The sequence below is a fragment of the Lagopus muta genome, chromosome 8, assembly GCF_023343835.1.
Source record: "Lagopus muta isolate bLagMut1 chromosome 8, bLagMut1 primary, whole genome shotgun sequence".
Classification (NCBI taxonomy): domain Eukaryota; kingdom Metazoa; phylum Chordata; class Aves; order Galliformes; family Phasianidae; genus Lagopus; species Lagopus muta.
Window position 1 is genome coordinate 7,646,016 of NC_064440.1, and position 19,560 is coordinate 7,665,575.

The window sequence follows — 19,560 nt, forward strand, 5'->3', positions numbered from 1 at the left end:
TTGCCAAATTTGGGAACCTTTCTTAGGCAGGGAGGTAGGACTAGATGATCTCCAGATATACCATATTGCTTTCTACAGCTACCTAAAGGAGGTTGTGGTGAGGTGAGGTCATTCTCTTCTCTCATGAAAAGCAGTAGGACGAGAGGGAATGGCTTCAAGTTGCATCAGGGTAGATTCAGGTTGGACCTTAGGAAATACTTCTCTGAGAGAGTGGTGATGCACTGGCACAGGTCGCCAAAGAAGGTGGTGTAGTCACCATCCCTGGAGGTGTTCAAGAAATTTTGATGTTGTACTGAGGGACGTGGTTTAGAGGAAAATTTTGGTGACAGGTGGACAGTTGGACTGGATGATCTTATAGGTCTTTTCCAACCTTGGTGATTCTATGATTCCTTGGTCATATATAAAGCTACTACAAAGCACTTGCTAACCTACTCCTGTGTATTTCAGGGTTGTTTTCACGATTTCTCTTGGAGGGCATTTACCATATTTGTCCACGTCAGGAATCTTCATTTATCAAGAATCACTAATCGTTGAATCATAGAATCGTTGGAAGTGACCTTTAAAGGCCATCTGGTTCAATTACCCTGCAACGAGCAGGGACATGTACAGCTCAGTAAGCCATGTACAGCCTGACCTTGAGCATTCCCAGGGACAGACCGTCTATCCACCACCTCTCTGGGCAGCTGGTTCTAGTGCCTCACCACCCTCATTGTAAAAAACTTCTTGCTTATATTCAGTCTAAATATTTTTGTAGGCATGATCCTCATCTTGCTCATGCTGAGTTCTGCTCTGTGCAGCACAGCCTTGCAAAAGCATCACTCTATTGGCTGCAGATGAATAGTGAAAGGAAAAGCATGGTTCAGCATGGTACCAAGGCCTTGCTGCAACTCTCAGTGCTGCCCAAGGAATCCAGACAGCCCAGTTGTGCCTCAAATTTCATCAATTAGTGAAGCACGCCTCTCTGAAATTCTATGATGAAGCGTGTAATTATCACCAAAATCCACATCAAATGCCCAATATCCTAAGTAATTACTGCAGTACCCAGTAGCTGCTGCCTCATCTAGAATACTTAATTGGAAAAAAAAACATGTAAAGAAAGAATGCAGAAAAACTTAAAAATTAAAGAACTGTTAAGGTTTTGATGCAATATTCATTTGCACATCTGCTACTGGATGTAGTGAAATGAGATACGTGCATCACAAAAGATGCTGAAAAGATTTTTTTTTCCTACTGTTCAGTGACTTTAAGAATGTAACACATCAGCTGTCCAGGCTTTTCCTGCTTTAAGTGGAACGGCAGTGCTGAAAGGGATGCAGAGGGGCAGTGGTGGTTTCCAGAAAGCTGCCTTCCCTTGTTTTTCTTTTCAGTTGCTTATGTAAGGGAGACATAATTATGCAATGTGCATCCTCTTTGGACCTTACAGTTCTATAATTAAATATTAAGCAAGAACAATAACCTGGAAGAAAGCGATGTAACCCTATTATCTCCTAATTTGTTAATGTTGTTAAACTCTTGGCAAAGGGTATCTACCTGCTCTTTGACAAATGTGTACTGTAGCTAATTAACTCAGGTAAAATAGAGAGAATCCCACAGGCACGTGGCTTTCAACCTCATGTCAGATGCAATAATCCTCTTCTTCATTTAAAGAAAAAATAAATAAAAAAGTCTTAATGTCCTGCTCATCTGCATGGAATTGGAAGAAACTCCATGAGATGGGTCTATGAGCTATTTCAAGTCATTTCATTCAATAAAGTGGCATTTTAGCACTTTGCTCTCATTCTTTACATTGGTATTGAAGCTTTAGGATTAGCAAAGTGTGTCCTTGAAAAAAAATAAAGTACAAAGGGAACAAGCAATGTCCTTCCAGCTTCATGGCGATATTGCAAAGTTTTTCAGGGCGAAACATAATTTTAAGAATAGAGAGTTTTCTTTTAGCAGGATTTTAAAATTTCACCCCATTCCAAAATGTCACTTTTTCATTTAAATCACTGCCTTGAGTGTTTAAAAAATGGCAGATATGAATTCATTCGATTTTATGCAGAATGTAGAAATTTAATATACTACTTCACATTTAAATATTAAATTGCTTAACTAGATGGCATAATCTACCCTTCTCCTGTATGCAAGAAAATGATTTTGAGCAGAATCACATTACTCCAAGCATCCTTTGTGGTCTACACATAATACTGATATAATTTTCTGTCAGAGATATTAATCATTTTGAGAAATTTCTCTTGGAAAACCCCAGTTACAGAAGACCAAATTACATTTTCCAAGAATAAATGAAGGAATAGCTTTTTCCCCTGTTTGGGTTTCATAATTTGCATGTTAATTGAGATTATCCTCATGATTTTGAAGTTACTGAATTTATACCAAGAAAGATAGCTTGCTGCTTCATACATATTTAGCTGATGCCGAGGTTTTACTTTTTTTGCACTACACAGCATTTGATGCTAGATGGTAAACACTGGCTTTAGAAGACTGTCCCATGTAACTCTGACAGGTTTTCTGGATGCTTATTTAGCATGGCCTGGTCTAAAAAAGACTAACCTTGCACTGGATAAAATTGATAACAAGCAAACATTCCTAGAAATAATTTTCTTGAATGTTGCAGAATTTATTTTATTATAAGCTGGGGCCATGCTGTACAAATCAGTATGCATTTTCCTCCTTCATTTCCAACAGTGAGGGTTGTAACACCCTATCAAGGTGAGTGCCTGTGAAAATCGGTGGTTTTAAAAATTTATTTATTTATTTTGTTTTGTTTTGCATTGTTCAATATTTCTCTAACTAAAAAAAGTTTCACTTAGGAAAAAGAAAAGGGCTTAACCAAGGAAAAAATGCATATAGATCTGTGATGCTGTGGACTGAGAAAAATGGACACGAAAGGGAAAAAAGATAAAACCAGATAACTAAAAGAGGAGGAAAAAAAAGGAAATTGTCATTTGGAAGATGACAAAGCATTAGGAAGCATTTCTAAAATCTTGCAAGAAATGGGCAAGACGACACCTCCATGGGAAACATAAGACCAGGATGTATTGGGATGGCTCTGCTACTTGGGAGCCCAGTTGCCCATAGGGAAATGTCCAACCAGCGGCAGGGCACAAGGAATGGAGGGTTCTCAGGCTCTTTTGGGCACTGGAAAATGTAATTTGATCCAAAAGCAGCAAAGCCAGAAAAGCACCAGGACATTATGCATCACTTTGGTAACATACCTGGAACATCTCCAATTGAGATGACACTGGGGTTCTCATGCTCCTCAGTGGTTTCCAGGTGGCTCACATAGGATTGGAGGAGAAGCTTGTTAGTCTTCATGTAGGCAATGAAGTATGCTGTACTGGCCTCCTGGTCTCCCATATTTTGATTCTTCCTGCTTGTGAACTCACAAAGGACAAAAAAGCAGAAAAATACATGAGATTGATAGATCTTCCTCAGTTTATTTTCTGTAATGCAATCTCTACTACTTTGAAAAGTCATGTTTCATATCACTCAAGTAATAGAATTATATTCATTTCCTTATGAACATATCCTAACAGCATTATTTTGGAACCTTTGTAGCTGAGGCTCTTTCAGAATCAAAGAAAATTCATCTGCAATTAGGTTCAATGACACCAAAGCACCAAAATACAGCACAGTGAAAAAGCAAATAAATGTGGGGTAAATGATGCCATGGGTCAGGTTTAGATGTGCTTCTCTGTACTGAATCCAAAATTTGTATAGTAAGAATCAGTTCCACAGCACATGAAACTCATTTAGGTTTTAGAATAGACTTACACAGCCCAATTCAGGTATGATTATTATGTTTGTTGTTGATTTTTGTTTTTCAGCCTCTGATTCTATTCATTATTTTAAAAAATCGCCAGCAATGTTCTAACTATAATTAAAACAACTTGTCATTTTTCTTTTTCTAACCAGATTTTGGTAGCGTGCTAGCAATATGGAAACCTGTCACTATCAGCTTTTGAATGTTTGCATGTGTTCATAATTGTCTAGATGAATATGCTGGTACACTAAGGCCCCTGGGAGATTCTAAACTTAATTATAAATAGCTTACTTATAGGGAAGGTATATAAAATTCTGATTCCAAATTAATAAATAAAAACTTACTAGAATATCCATTACTTGCTGATAGATCTAGCATAATCCCATAGTTACAGGCTTCTAATATACCATGAAATACTTCTGAAATCATTCGGCGTTTTGAGTCTATTCCATAAAGAATTTGCATATCTTTTAAATATCTGAGTTTTCTTCTGGCCTGAACACAAAAAAAGTCTCTAGAGGCACAAATCTCAGAAAGTGCATAATGAATAAATGGACTCTGCATACTAATATAAGCCTTTTCTTACATATTGTCTTATGAAAAGCCAACTTTTTATTGCTCCCCATTTTGGCACAAATAGATAAGTTATCAGAGCTGCATGAAAGAAAGCTTATCAAGTCCTGTTTACTTCAGAATTGCTTACATAATGCAAAACCTGAAAAACCTTCAGACAACTGTCAAAGAACCACAATATACCTACAAAGAAATTATTTCTTTTTTCCCTGCTTCTTCTATTCTATAACACATTCTTAACATTGTAACATCCATTTAAGAGAAAAGAAGCCATAAAAAAAAAATCTATTACAGTGAAAAATACTGCCAGGGGAACATAAGCAATAAGGAATCTGGAAAGTGATGCTCTGAACAAACAAATGCCTTTCTTTATCAGTAGTAGTTTAAGCATTTTGTTCACTGTCAAGTGCTCACTGTGAAGCTTTTGGTGTCAGCAGGAAGATTCTGAGTGAATACAATGCAAATTAAATAAATTGCAAAATCTCTTCATATTCTTTTCATTTGGTTAAGGTAAAATGACCAAAAGATAAGCTGAAATCTCAAAACAATCTCAAAATTTCCATATAAATGAAACAAAAACATCACATACCTTACTCTCAGAAATCTGTTGTTAGTCACAGAGAGATATAAATTTCAAAAAAAAGACTTTATAAAGTAACAGCATAATGAACCTTTCTAAAACATCTTTTTAAAAAAAAAGCTGTAAAAAACTGTAATAAACTGTGAAAGCAATGGTATTGACAATTCAAAATAAAAATAGAAAGTAACTGCACATGGGATGAAAAGAATTTCTGGAGGCGTAGGGTGCTATCCCTCAAGGAAGGCTGGGCCATACCTAAACCACTGAGAACAAATGTTTGTTAAACCTCTGAGCATCACTGGCAACAGAGAATTAAGAGAATTTTTCACTGTTGAACTATCTTCAGCATCACAAAGCTTTTTCTAAAGCCTAACCTAAATCTCATTTGCTGAAATTTAATCCCATTATTTTGTACACCAAGTGGACACAGAATAATGTATTACTCTCTTTGCAATAACTCTCAAATGGCTCTAATTATACTACCTATGCTTTTAGATGGTTATAATTTTAACTAAATCAGGAGATTGGAAGATAAACTACTGACTGAAAATTACTGCAGCTTAAATAAAATATAGCTGAGTCCTGCTCCTAAAAATTATGCTTTCAAAATGTGAGGCCAGGCTAGAAAATTCTTTAGTTTAATCCATTATCAGGAGAGATAACCATAGTGAATTTACTTTGCAACTGTGATATTATTCTCATGTATCTACTTCTGGGTAATTCAGAAGTGGTGGGATATAAGGCAGTAACCGATACAGTTGTGAATAAAAGCTGTAATAGTTCCTGAGCCTACATGCTTAGATGGGTATTATGATTTAAATAAAGGAGCTACTTACACATATTGATTAAAATCAAGCTGGTGTTTAATTATTTCCCTGTGCATGGCTGTAAAAATGACTTTCCCACATTTCTGAGAGTTAAGCGGTAATAGATGTATAATGCCTGAGTGTTGAGAGTCTCTGGACACAGTAAAGGTAATAAAATTCCACCAGGTGAGATTGTGCTCCAGGAATCTGGTGGTGAGGTTCAGATTCTCATCCACCTGGAGCTCACTCAGCCATACACTGTATATCTGTGCAACAGCAAAATTGAGCAATTGATTCACAAGTGTGCAGATTGCTGTAACAAGGACCTAGCCATTTAACCGTCGTGTTTAATGATCATCTATCTACCTAATCCTGGGAGAAAAGGAATTGTTATTTTCTGAATCATTTCTCTAGTTATGCACTGTACTCACAGCCACTGCATAGGAATGGTTGCTCTATACTGTGGATGCTGCAAGAATGAAACCATGCCAAAGGACCTAATCTTGCCACCTTTGTTTCCAGATTCCTAAAAAAAAAAAAAAAGAAGAAGAAGAAAAAGCAGCTAAATATTATTTCAAGGCAGATTAAAGGAAAAATATTTTTCAAGCAGATACTGTGAAAGAATCTGAGAAGAATGTAAGAAGTTGAGAAATTTCTATTCAAACAAATTTACTGTTTGAAAGTGCATGTTGTTTAGGAGGAAAAAAAAGGTTGAAGAGTAGTTTTCATCTAAAGGTTTAATCTTATTTTCTATGATATTAAAATATATTTATTTTTAGCAGTCCAGGATACTGAGCATTAAAGGATTTGAATCAACACCATATAGACAGGACAACAGTAGTTGGAGAAATGGCAAATTACCACATATCCCTCTACTGCAAGAGAAGAAGTTAGGCAAATAAAATACCTGGCATCCTCCAGTGCCTTGAAGAACTAATGCCCACCGCTGATTTGCTGCACAGGCTACATTCTTACTTGGCCTGTTGACCTATCTTCTGTGTATATCGCTGCCTTATGCAAGACATCAAGATTTAGCTTAAGGGTCAAATCCAACAGACTTAATAAAGGCTGACAGATTTTAATATATAAAGTACTTCCTACAGAAAGAGACAACAGATTTTATTTTCACTCTTATATATAAGTGAAATATTTATTCTGCTTAAGGCTTGTGCAACCTCTTTGATACCAACTTCGTCTGGTGGTACAGGAGAGAACCTGACCTTACTGGAAGAGTAAATTGTCTTCTAGTCCCAATACACAACAGGAATTTTTCTTTTGACTTTCCTGGCCAGCGATCACGCTCAGAGGTTTCTCTCGCAGTACAAAAAAAGACCTAGACAATAAAAGATTCTTGTGATATTAATAAATAAAGTTGATGAGAAAGTCCTGTAGTTATCAGGGCCCATACTTTGGAAGGATATTAAAACACTTATTTTCCTTAATAAAAAGCAAAAATAAAGTTATTTCTTCTCATTGCTCTCCTGAGCACTCATACCCACTCCCCCTGAGGGTATTCCATCAATACTTACAGAGCTGAATACGACATATCACAGTTTTCTATGGGCAGCTCATACATCATTCATTACGTCATTTATGACAAACATGGAGCTTCAGGGGTGCTTGAGAAGACTTAACGTTTTCAATATACTTCAGACTCTCTAGATGAGAAGAAAAGTGTATATTTTTAATAACTCCCACTTCAATATTTTTCTGTCACAATAATTAAACACTGCTGGTACAGATTAGGTAACTAGAAACTAAGACTGTTCATGAAAGTATTTGAAGCTAAGACAGTAAACTCAGAATACTAAGTATCCACAACTGATTTTCCTTTGCAATGACAGAGTAAAAAATACGAGAAGAGATTTTTAAAGATAACAAGGTGAAGGAGATATAAATTGAATACCAGTTTATTTTGGAAAGCCTTGAGGAAGCTATACTCTTCATGTAAAAATTCTGGTTTTGAATTAGCAAGTTGTTTCATCTGCCAGATAAGCATAACTGAAGAAAAAGGTTTCCAGAAAAACTAGAAGCAAGCCCCGTCTTTATCCTTTTTCTTATCTCTTAGTTGTGGTGCCATACCATTATTCAGAATAAGCAGCCACTGCTGGAAACTGATGAGGAAGTCAGTGTTTGTGAGGAGCCATAGAAAGATTTTAATTTGGCAAGTAGCTAAGGGGAAATAAATTACCTAAATCCAAGACTGATTGCAGAAGTGGATGGTTACATCTTCTATCCTCTGAACAGAGAGAATGTAAAAGGCTGCAGAAAAGTCCGGTCAGAAATGCATGCACTTAAATTTACCCACCAGTAAAAAAAAAATCCCATGGAAAAGAGTTCCCTTTTGAATTTCTTTGAAACCATTGGATTTCTCATGCTTATTCATTTATCTATGGCTTCCCCAGCACACGAAGTAGCAATGCTAAAAAAAAAAAAAGTAATGCCTCTTATTTACTTCTACATATTCTCAGCTGCACACCGTTTTTAGAGTTGTAGAATCACCAAGGTTGGAAAAGACTTCTGAGATCACCAAGTTCAACCATCAACCCATCTCCAACATTCCTACTGACCATGTCCCTCAGTGCCACATCTCCAAGGTTCTTGAACATCTCAGGGACGGTGACTCCACCACCTCCCTGGACAGCCTAAGCCAGCGAAACACAGAAACAGAGAAAGTTAACATTTAGCTTGAATTTCCCATACAATACCAAGTAGTATATTTCTTCTTATAAGGTATTAGAATTTACCTGAAAAAGCAGTGGCTCAATTACTTCTCAAAGTATTACTTCTACCAGTTACTAGCTCAAAACTAGCACTAGAGAGAAGAAAAAAAAACAGAGTTCAAGCACTCAAAAAAGATGTCAAACTTCTAATTTGTACTTTAACCTTAAATGAGCTTATGGGATAATTAATGATCTATTACATTCTGCTACTCCCTTTTATAATGTGAATACAATGCCACTAAACTGGCTGAGTAGAGGTGAATGAGAAATACATCAAACATATTAGAAACATTTCACATTATTCCCTCTAAACAATCCATGATAAAAAGTAGGCTTTAAATTAGGTTATCTGAATTAATTATCTCAGAGCTATTTTCTTTCTATTAGCTGTTAAAGTAATGACATTTCTACTTCAAAAGTAGTGAATGAGCCAGTTGAGATCTTTTCCAGCAAACATCAATGAATCTGTACTGGTTTATGTAAGATCTTGCCTTCAAGCTTGGAAAAGTTCATTCTAACCTCTCTTTTACATGAAATGGCATTTCTACAACCACTGGATGAAACACACCTTTAATCCAAATACATCAAATGATAGGTGCCAGATAAAACAAGAAAACCACATTTTTAAATATAAAAAAGTGTTTTCACACCCAACATCCATTTTTTTCCCTAACGATTTATGTCTGCAGTATACAATATATTTTGTCTCACCTAGATGCTTAAAAGATATGAAAATGATTCTAGTTATTGATTTCCTTTCACATGTAGCACATAAATCAATAGGCTGTGAAGATGAACGTCCATTAAAATGATTTCTGGTGACATCACTTTTGCCTGAAAGTTTCTACTATGATGACCCTGGAGTTTCTCTATGAGGGGCCATTCAAACAAAATAATATAGTAAAACCATATGTCTTTTGTGAGTTTAAGCCATAACTTCTCCTTTGTAGGAGAGCTGTACGTCTTAATATTTCTGCTACAACATAAGCACAATTTGCTGGGACAAAAACAGAAAGCAGAAGAAAAGAAAGCAGGTATATTATTTCATTGTTCATTTAAAGTAACCCCAACTGACTCTCAAGCAAATGAAAGCTACAGTCTAATACAAGAAAGCCCACATATCCAGTGTTTCTGAAAAGCTGTATATGAAGTGGTGTATAGAATGTTAAAGGTGTCCCATCCTTTGTACAACTGTTGTGCAAGCTGTAGTGATTACTGTAGATCTAATAAAAACAGCTCTTTAAAGTTTTCTAATGAAATGTCCAGAAAGATCCCCAAAAAGGATTCATGATTTTAGGGCTGCTGCTATTATGTTATAAGCATCACGTTCAAAGGAAATTTCAAGAGTGACTTGAAAGGGATATAGTGTGAAATGGCTTTGCATTGCTCACGTTGACCTGCTTTTTCTTAGCATGACAGGCAGTATGAAAAAAGTACGAAACATCTTACCTTTAAAATTTCACAAGTGAATTCCAAGTGCAGTATCGGAATCACTGGCTGTTCAGAAAGTCTTGAAAAAGCACAGAAAACTTCTGAAGATTTCTGAAGTAGAGACAAGAGCAGTTATGTGCCATTCTCTTCACTTCCTCCATCCCCTTCACATGCATTGAAAGTGAGCTGGGAAAGCCATCTCCTTACGAATAGCCAAAACAGGAAGAATGGGTAAGACGGGCAAACAGGCAGGGGAAAAAGCATTTTATTTTATCCTGAGATGCAAGATGATGAAACCTACACAAGATTTTTAATATGTTTGAATAGGAAAAGCAAATTTTAGAGCTATTATGCAGATCACAAATCATGGAGATACGTTGTGAATACCAGAGTTGAAGTCAGGCATGCTAGCAGGGAACACTGATATTTTTCCACTGATTTTTTTGAGGGAATACTGATATTTTCTACTGATGACTGAGAATGTCATTAACAAGAAAGCTTTTAGAGGCATGGGTTGAAGACCTATGCTTAATCAAATTTTTATTGAAATCAGGTGAATATCTATACTGAAGCAGTCAAAAAGACTAGTAGAAATTTTATGTTTTATCAAAACAGAGATGGATATAAATGAGATGTAGATCATGTAAACATATTGATAGGCTTAAAAGAGAATTCTGTGGAGAAAGGATGAATAAATAAATAGTTTGGAGGATAACTGGGAGAAAACTAAATAATCGAGGAAGAGCAATATTTCAAGAAGAGAGCGGTGGCAGTATTGAAGGCAGGTATCAGGTCACAGAGGTGAAAACAGACTACACGCTCTGTCTATTCTGGCTAAGAATAGGCCATTAAAATTTTTTGCATTAGTGCTTTGAATTGACTGAGTGCAAAGGATGCAACGCAGAGCTAACAGGTCTGAGCATGGAACTGAGGGAATTGAAAACAGCATGGTAAAAAAAATAAAGATAAATGAGAACACAAAGGGAAAGTATTCTCCACAGAAGCGAATGGGCTGAAGTGTGGGATTGTTTGTTTTTAATGGGAAATATGACATAAGAATTGTATAATGAGAAGGAAAATCAAAACTGCAGTATATTAGAAAAAGTATATTAGAAATATAAAAGCAATGTGACAATGAGTGAAAGAATGCTCAGCAGATGTAATGGCATGCAAAAAAAGGTCACAGCTTGGAGAATGTTTCTGAGTCAATATCGAGGAAGAAGAAGAAATGAGAAGTGAAGGATGAACAAGAGAGAGAGAGGAAGAAAATCATAGAATCATAAAATGGCTTGGATTGGAAGGGACCTTAAAGATCATCTTGTTCCCAAGTGCTGATTGCCACAATGAGATAAGGGTGCCCAGAGCCCCATCCAACCTGGCCTTGAGTACCTCCAGGGATGGGGCATCCACAATTGTCTGGGCAGCCTGTGCCAGTGCCTTACTTCCCTCTGAATAAAGAATTTCTGCCTAATATCTAACCAAAATCTCTTCTCTTTTAGTCCAAAGCCTTATCACTTTGAGATCATATAAAACGTCAATTTCCATCCTGTTTATAAGTTCCCTTAAACTACTCGGAAGGCCGCAATGAGGTGTTCCTGGAGCCTTCTCTTCTCCAAGCCAAACAAGCCCATCTTCCTCAATCTTTCTTCACAAGAAAAGTGCTACAGCCCTCTGAGCATCTTGTGGCCTTCCTCTGGACATGCTATATATATTGAATTGCTCCAATACAAATGCAATGTCTTGCACTTGGCTTTGTTGATCCGCACTATGTTCTCGTGGGCCCACTTTTTAAGCCTGTCAAGGTCCCTCTGGATGGCATCCCTTTCTTTCATTGTACCAACTGCACCACTCAGCTCGGTGCCACCACCAAACTTGCTGAGGGTACTCTTGATCCCACTGGTCTTGTTACACGCTTGATATTTTTCTCTTCAAATAAACTATTAATAAATTGAGGAGACACAGGAGACAGGATGCAGAAGAACGTCTCAATCTTTTGAAGAAACTATGATAAAAATCAGCTGTGAAGGAAGTAAGCAATCAAGAATTCATTGATGTTGTTAGACTAGAAATAAGTAAAAGCCCAAGTGACAGGACTTGACGGACTTTAGAAAGAGAACCGGGACTGTAGGAGGAGAAATACGAAATCAAATGCTCTGAGAGCGCTGACAGCATGGAGATCAATTGATCAAATTCTTTCTTGTAGAACAGAAAAATACCATGAAAATCCAGTCAGTGAAGGAAATCATCCACTAGACAGATTGTGGGAAACCATAGCATTTCCCCAGTGCCCATACGGATCAGAGGGATTCTGGGGCTTCAGAGACTTTGGCAAGCTCAGGGGGCTGAGCAGAAAACTGAATTTAATTTTTGTCTTTGTATTCAATGTGGAAGAGCTCATGTAGGCTCCCACACTGGAATCCTTCATTGATGGAGAGTCACTGAACACATTAATCAAACAAAAGAGTCAATAAATGTTATGGGGATAGCAATTAAATTGAACAGGATAGACTTACATCAATCAGCATTTACCTAAGAATTCAAAAGGAGTTCAAGGACCAGAAAATCGAAAAACTGTCAGTTGTATATAAAAGTCTCACTTAAAAGCACTGAGAACAACAAAACAGCAAAAGATAATTCATTTTAAATATATATATTCTATGATGAATCCAAGGAACTACTTGAACTTAACAGCAAATCAGGAAAATCATAAGAAAAAGAATGGATTTGAGGAATGTGTAGGTAAACACTTAGCATACAGTGAGGAAGAGTCAATTTTCTTTTTGAAAATAAAGTCCTTAGTGTACATGCACAATAATAATTAAAATACAGCTATAAGGCTGTTTCAAACTAAGTTTGCAAATGTATTATTTAAAGTCCAAGTCTAGTAATGGAGTTTGATGTGATTCCAGTGCTTCAACTTAAGCATTTTTCATGCAGTGAAGGAAAAAGAAAATAACGATCTTTCCACAACATATAGAAACAGGCTTATTTTCTGGAAATATTCTGCTAGTGGACAGCCCATCACCTTGTACTATAGATTTTTATGTCTTTTTTTTTTTCTTTCTGAAATGTAATGCTTGAGTTGGGTTGAATTTGAGTTTGATGATTTCAGCTCTCAATTTCCCATGGGTATTAATCTTGTTCTGAAAAACACCTGTCCTCTCTGTTTTGAGTAATCAAATGTAAAATACTATGGTGATTTCATCAGACCTTATTTTTTTGCTTTGCTAATGAGACAGAAAATGGTGCTAAAATGCTTTCATGAATCAATGTATGCGTATACTATACTTGCTTTTTACTTATTATCCAGTAAGCAAGTCAGATTGTCAACCAAAAAATTAGCTTGGTCTGACAAAATTGATTTTGACAAATCCAATTTTATTGACTTTATTACCTGTTTTCCCTCTGCTCACAAATTGATTTTTTTTAACAATTTTTCAAATTATGTTGGTCTGTTCCAGAGTTTGCTGTATTTCTTTCACAATGGCCAAGTAAATAAAGTTATCCTCTATTATCAGATTCTGTACTTTGAATGAATTTTGTGAGGGCTAAAAAACTTTCATCAATCCACTTGCTATGCACTGCAAGATGTTTCCTTTCATTGGCATCATTCACAGGAAAACATGACTGTTCCTAGATAATTTACGAACGCTATCCAGACACATCATTCGGGAAACCAGTTATTTTGCATGAGTTACTGTATGCTTTGTTTCCAATTTACCTTGAGAAGTGAAAACCCTATTTTTATATAGCAAGACCTACAAAGCTACAGTACAAAACAAGTTCAGGGAACAATACCAGGAGTGAAAGCCCATCTCCTATTTTAATTAACAAAGCAGTCTAAACAGTTGAGAATCCAAAGGCACCAATGTGCTGTTGGGCTCTGGAACAACTACAATAGTGTTAAGAGTTAAGTAAATTATTTAACGGCTTCCTATGCTATAAGCAAAGCATAATTGCAGCTCTGCTGGGTAACATATTGAACAGACTTGATTCAAAGCTGCCTTTCTGCTTTGTCTACTGTACCAGCTGGTTTTTCCTTACAGAGCTTCAGACTGGCAAGTGACCCACTTGTTGCAGTGCAGTTTGGCAGAGAAGTGGCATTTCACAGAATCACAGAATCACAGAATCGTAGGGGTTGGAAGGGACCTCCAGAGATCATCGAGTCCAACCCCCCTGCCAAAGCAGGTTCCCTACCGTAGGTTGCACAGGTAGGCATCAAGGCAGGTCTTGAACATCTCCAGAGAAGGAGACTCCACCACCTCCCTGGGCAGCCTGTTCCAGTGCTCCGTCAACTGCTTTGTCTATATGTATCTCTGCATGTTCAAATTTAGAAATATTCATAAAGTTACCTTTTTAGTGGCATGAAATAAAGAGTAGCACAGCCCTTATCTGTTTGCTATTTCTGTAGTGGAACAGACTTCTTCCACTTATTGCTAGGATAATCCTGTCCTGTCCTTTTGGATTGGATAAAGCAAACATTTTTAACTTGGAGTTACAGATCAGATCTTGGTAGATTTTCCAAGACTCAGAGCTATGTTTGGGAAATTTTGGCTTTTAGTACAATGTATAAACTAAAATGCAAAGCTTCAAAAAGAATCACTAGTGAGGAAGCTAGGTATGCTAATAAATTACAAAAGAAACAACTTGTAAGATACAGATAAACATATAATTTCTATAAATTTAGGGATAACTAGTCCTACTAGTCTAAAAGGATTCACTATGGGCATTGCATTAAGATGAAATATGATGCTGATAGGGATTAAGTCGCTCAAGGAACGCTTATTAGTTACCGGCCACCCATTCCCAGTTTCTCACATTTATCCTGTGCCATAGGCCAAGTGATTTGGAGGATGCTATGCCCATTCATGAAGGAAATCTATTTTTATAGCTATTTTTACCCCATTTGTTTCGCCTATAAAGTTTTAATTACATTTAATTTTTTGAGGCCCTGTTGAGATTTGAAAATCACGAAGTCATTGGGGAAAAAAATGATAAGTAAGAAAGTGAAAAATAAGTTGACTTTATAAGGTATCTTGGCACCCAATTACCTGATAATACTAGTGCTATATTTGTGATGTTTCTATTTTAGATATGAGTTTGTCATACAACTTTTAGGAACTTTCTTGGACTCTTCTGTACAGGTCTGATTCTGGTGATGCAACAGGCATACATCGCTTAGGAAATGTGCTCCATTTCTGAGAAGAAATCATGTACACCTGTTGAGAAATCACAGAACCATCTCCTTCTTTTGACATATTATGACATGCTACTCTGACTAAAACTTGCCTGTCAGTTCTCCAGAAGAACTGAATCAGGTTTGCTTAAAAGGGGAGAATGTTTTTTTTATTTCCTAATTAAAACACCAGTTCTAAAGCCAGTTCCTACTCAGATCTTTTATGCATTCAAATACTATTTTTAACATCCTATGACATTTTTTTCTTTTAACGGCCTACTTGCTCAGAAGTGTCAAGTTTTTCTCTTAGAGAAATCTGAAGAACAGATAATAAGGTTCATATTAATTAGTTGCATTGCAAACAAAATTGTATTGCCAATCATTGTTACAGACTAATGGGTAATGACATGAAATTACAGTGAGATAAATGATTACTCTTGTTAACTGCAAATATTTTGTTTTGCAACTCAGAATTTTCTAAAATAGACAAAGGAAAACATAAAAACAACTGAAGCTATATCATTGAAGAATTTCATTTTGCAAGTTGCCAGGAAAGATGAAGATGAGAAATAATTGAAAGTGAATGAATAATTGGAGATACTGTTTGGAGAATGCAGTGTTGCTAGTCTTGATGTTTCTGGGTTTTATTTAATTTATCATTTTTTTCTTATGCAAGAATGAAGATGTGGAAAACGTAACTTCATGTCTGACCTGACGGTTATGTAGCTTTGTGAAACATAGAAAGATAGGAGGAAAGTCATTCAGACACAGGCCTCAGATGCTTATGCTAAAAGCAACAGGAAAGGAGAGAGAAACAGGAAAACCACCAGCAGGCTTAAGCAATGCAACAGAACAGCTTGAACGTATCATCTCTAAGTATTGTGGTTGAGTATCTTAAGCAATAAAAACTTGAATGCACCAGTTAAGCACCACTCCTGTTACATGTAGCATCCTATGTCAAAGCCTCTGTGAGATACCTTTGGAGTTGTGGTACAAATTGAGAGGAAAAATAAATTTATTATTTGGAGATATAAAGCTTGAAGATATGCAGCTGCCAATATTTATAAAGTAATGTAATTAACCACAGCGTATGGCAGGTACATTTACAGAAAGTGGTTACCAATATAGAATTTATTATAGAAGAGTAAACAAAACTTTGAACCTATGAGAAGGAAAAGCTATTATTTGCTTTCACTGATTTGAAGTGCTGGACAACCATGGCTGGATTCAGTATGTATGTGGGCACAACACTGAAAAGGCATACCACCAATGCCAGGAGTATCATGGGATGTATAGGATTGCTGTATCTGCCAGACATCCTACAGAACCATGAATGGCCTATTTTCACCAAATCCACTGATCAGTATGAAAACTGCTAAGCTCAGTGTCAACTTGGTTTTCAGACTGCCTGGAATAAAAGAGAAACTCACTGACAAATACTATGCTGAGTCCTTCTCTGTGGAGCATATCCCATTGGTAGACAAGGTGAGATTTACAGATAGGCTCTTGAGAGGTGAGATGTGGCACTGTGTAGGGCCAGCAAGAGAGGAGTCTGCAATGCCATGCTCCTTGCAGCACTATCATGCCTGTGCGATGGAGAAGGCAGCTGAAAATGAAGGAACTGTCATAATCAGCATTTAATATGTGAATGCACATCACCAGAATGATTCTCACTGAATTTAAAAGAATTAAACATGTAACGATAATGAACCACTCAAATTTACTGGAATTTTTGTTTGTTTGTTTGCTTTAAGATAAGGCAGTGAAGCCCTGGCACAAGTTGCCCACAGAGGTGGATGCCCTGTCCCTGAAGACACTCAAGATTAGGGCTCTGAGCACCTGATGGAGCTGTATGTGTCCCTGTTCACTGCAGGGGAAATGGAGCAAATGACCTTTGAAGACCCTTTGAACTCAAATGATTCTATGATTCTATGACTCACACCATTTGAAAACTAGTTCAGAAGAGGCCACATACCAGAATTATTTTTTCTTAAAAAGGCATAAATTTTGTGTGGAAGAAATGCTCACAATGAAAAGCTTTGTAGGAAGAGAGAATATTTCTTCTCATGCTAATAGGTATGTCATTACATAAAAAGCTACATAGGGAGCAGTTTATAAAACAGCTATCAGGAATAAATATTTTGACCCAGTGAATAGATAGTCTATCTGAAATGAGCTTGTATGCAACAAGCAAAGCCACCCACACCAGGAAGAGAAGAAATATTTTTGAAGGCTTAAAAAGACCTTTAAAGGTTTTTCTATCAAAACACCTCCTCAGGAAGTGGGACAGCCCTGGAAGTATAAATGTTCTGGCAGATGGAAGAATCAGCCATGGTGAAATGCGCTTCTTCTATGTTCTGCTCCTCACCCATCTTCCTAAGTGGCAGTATAATCTGGAAAGCGTGATCTTGTTTGTCCCCATTGGGCACTGCATTCTTGCTCAGCGCTTTCTGTGGGGTGTGAAGAACAGTGTTCTCCAAGGAGGCAGAGTTTTAAAAACTAGCTGCAAATGAAAAAATATGCACTTCACTCACACTGCAATTCATAAGAAATTCTGGTCCCAGGACTAGCTGTCATCCACAGTCAATAGGAGATTTCCCTCAGGAACAGGAGAAAATAGAGCCTAAATCTACAGCTGTCCTATGAGGCCTATAAGGGCTGTATAATCTTTTCCTCTAGAATTCTTCAGAGCAGGGAATTTTGTATGCAGGGCATAATTTAAAGAATATATGACATTTTCTTAATGCCATTCTCATAGACCTGAGACTGCAATAATGGTCTTTATGTTTCCAGTCCCCCAGGATGCATACAGCGGAGTCTGACCTAACACATAAGATTTTTGCCATTTTAGGACTTTTACCTTGCAGCCCTGCCTCAATTTCAATCTCTCCTTTCCATGGGCCATATTCAGCCACACAATATATTCTCCTCTACATTCCCTTCCCTTCCCTTCCCTTCCCTTCCCTTCCCTTCCCTTCCCTTCCCTTCCCTTCCCTTCCCTTCCCTTCCCTTCCCTTCCCTTCCCTTCCCTTCCCTTCCCTTCCCTTCCCTTCCCTATGCAAAGAACAATAAGGGAAAAACAACAGTAACAACCATATTTCTTAACAACACCATGCATCAACAGCAGAGGAGCTGAAAGTAATGTGTCACCTTTTCCATAGGCAGGCTTTCTTGTTTTATGTCATCTCCTACTGAGCATCTTGCTGGATAAGCCTGATCATAATTATGTTCAAATTGAACAATGTTAACTACAGAATTATTTGTTCACATAAAATCTTTCTTTCCTCTGAGACCGATTTTCTAGATGTTCCTCTGCCCCTCAAAAGAAAAGCAAAAACCACAGCAAAACGTCAGCAACTGAGATGAACCAATCCCCTGCAGAAGAACTTAGCCTTGAGTTTTGAAAATTAATCTATGCAACTTGACAGGTCCCAGGAAATATGGATCTGTAACAGTCAGCTAAAGATTCTGTATATGTGGAAGAGGATTACAAAGTCAATTGTTTTCATACAATGGATTTAACAGCAGGAGTTTTAAATGTAGCCATTTTAACTCAACAGCCTACAGTGCTTTAGACAGGGAATCCTGCGGTACACTATATGCATACATGACATACGTTTTCAACAAGCTCTACTTTCCTTCTATTCTGTTGACTACTTAGCTTTTTCTTCATTCCTTTGCTTTCTTTGAGTTTCAGTTAGCTTTTCCAGTGTTTTTGTTTTGACAGACCTTCTAACAGAACTGATGGACTGTAAAGGGTTAGATAAGCTACCTCCCCTTCTGTAGTACTGAATGTAAAATAACATGTCTACACAAATGACTGAAGTTCATCCCATATCTGAAATAACTTTTTGAGATATAACATAGAATCCAATTGCTTGCACTTGTTTTTACAACACTGTGCTTAAGATAGAGCAGATACATCATTATTAGCTATTCTAGAACAATTACACCCCCATAAAAGCACAGTAATTCTCCTTTCTCAGAAAAAACTATGGAAGATTTCATTGCATTTACAAATTCAAACTGAAGGGAGGAGGAGGTATGTACTTCTATCAACATTTAGAGCTGGATGATTAGAACTTTTCAGTGGAGTCATATTTGTTGATAAACTCCCCTGTCTAGCTTTGTCTCTGTAGTCCAATGAAACTGTTTAAGGTGTAAGAATACCTCAACACTCCTGTCATTTTACTTCACTGTGAGTATGGAAACCCTACACAAATGTGATAAGTGCTTTCTAACAAGAGACAGAATCAGACAGCTGAAAAATTAATTTACAGTTTCAGATTCTTGGTGGCAACTAGGAATTAAAGTCTCATTCAATTGAAATCAGTGGTGAAAGTATCATTAATTTTACTTGGGCTGGGATTCCATCTGGTTTCTCTTGTCACATCTTGCATGGCTCAGATCCAAGAAGTTATTCTCCAACTTCTGTATCACTGATGAAACACAAATGCTTGACTTTGGCTTATTCTACATACTAAATAATGCTACTTCTTCCCCACTTA

General features: G+C 37.0%; 1 long non-coding RNA gene across 3 annotated transcripts in view; it reads right to left on the reverse strand.

Moving 5' to 3' along the window:
• Window positions 1–6,288: 6,288 nt before the first annotated feature.
• LOC125696588 (uncharacterized) overlaps window positions 6,289–19,560 on the reverse strand; it is a 36,204-nt gene continuing 22,932 nt past the window's right edge. For 2 of the 3 annotated variants that reach the window (XR_007378440.1, XR_007378438.1), the window contains 5 exons: window positions 9,895–10,078; window positions 8,470–8,537; window positions 8,202–8,367; window positions 7,252–7,380; window positions 6,289–7,055 (listed from right to left, as the gene is read on the reverse strand). This is a non-coding gene — a long non-coding RNA (uncharacterized LOC125696588). The remainder of the gene's footprint in view (window positions 7,056–7,251; window positions 7,381–8,201; window positions 8,368–8,469; window positions 8,538–9,894; window positions 10,079–19,560) is intronic. The other variant, XR_007378439.1, reaches the window with a different exon arrangement.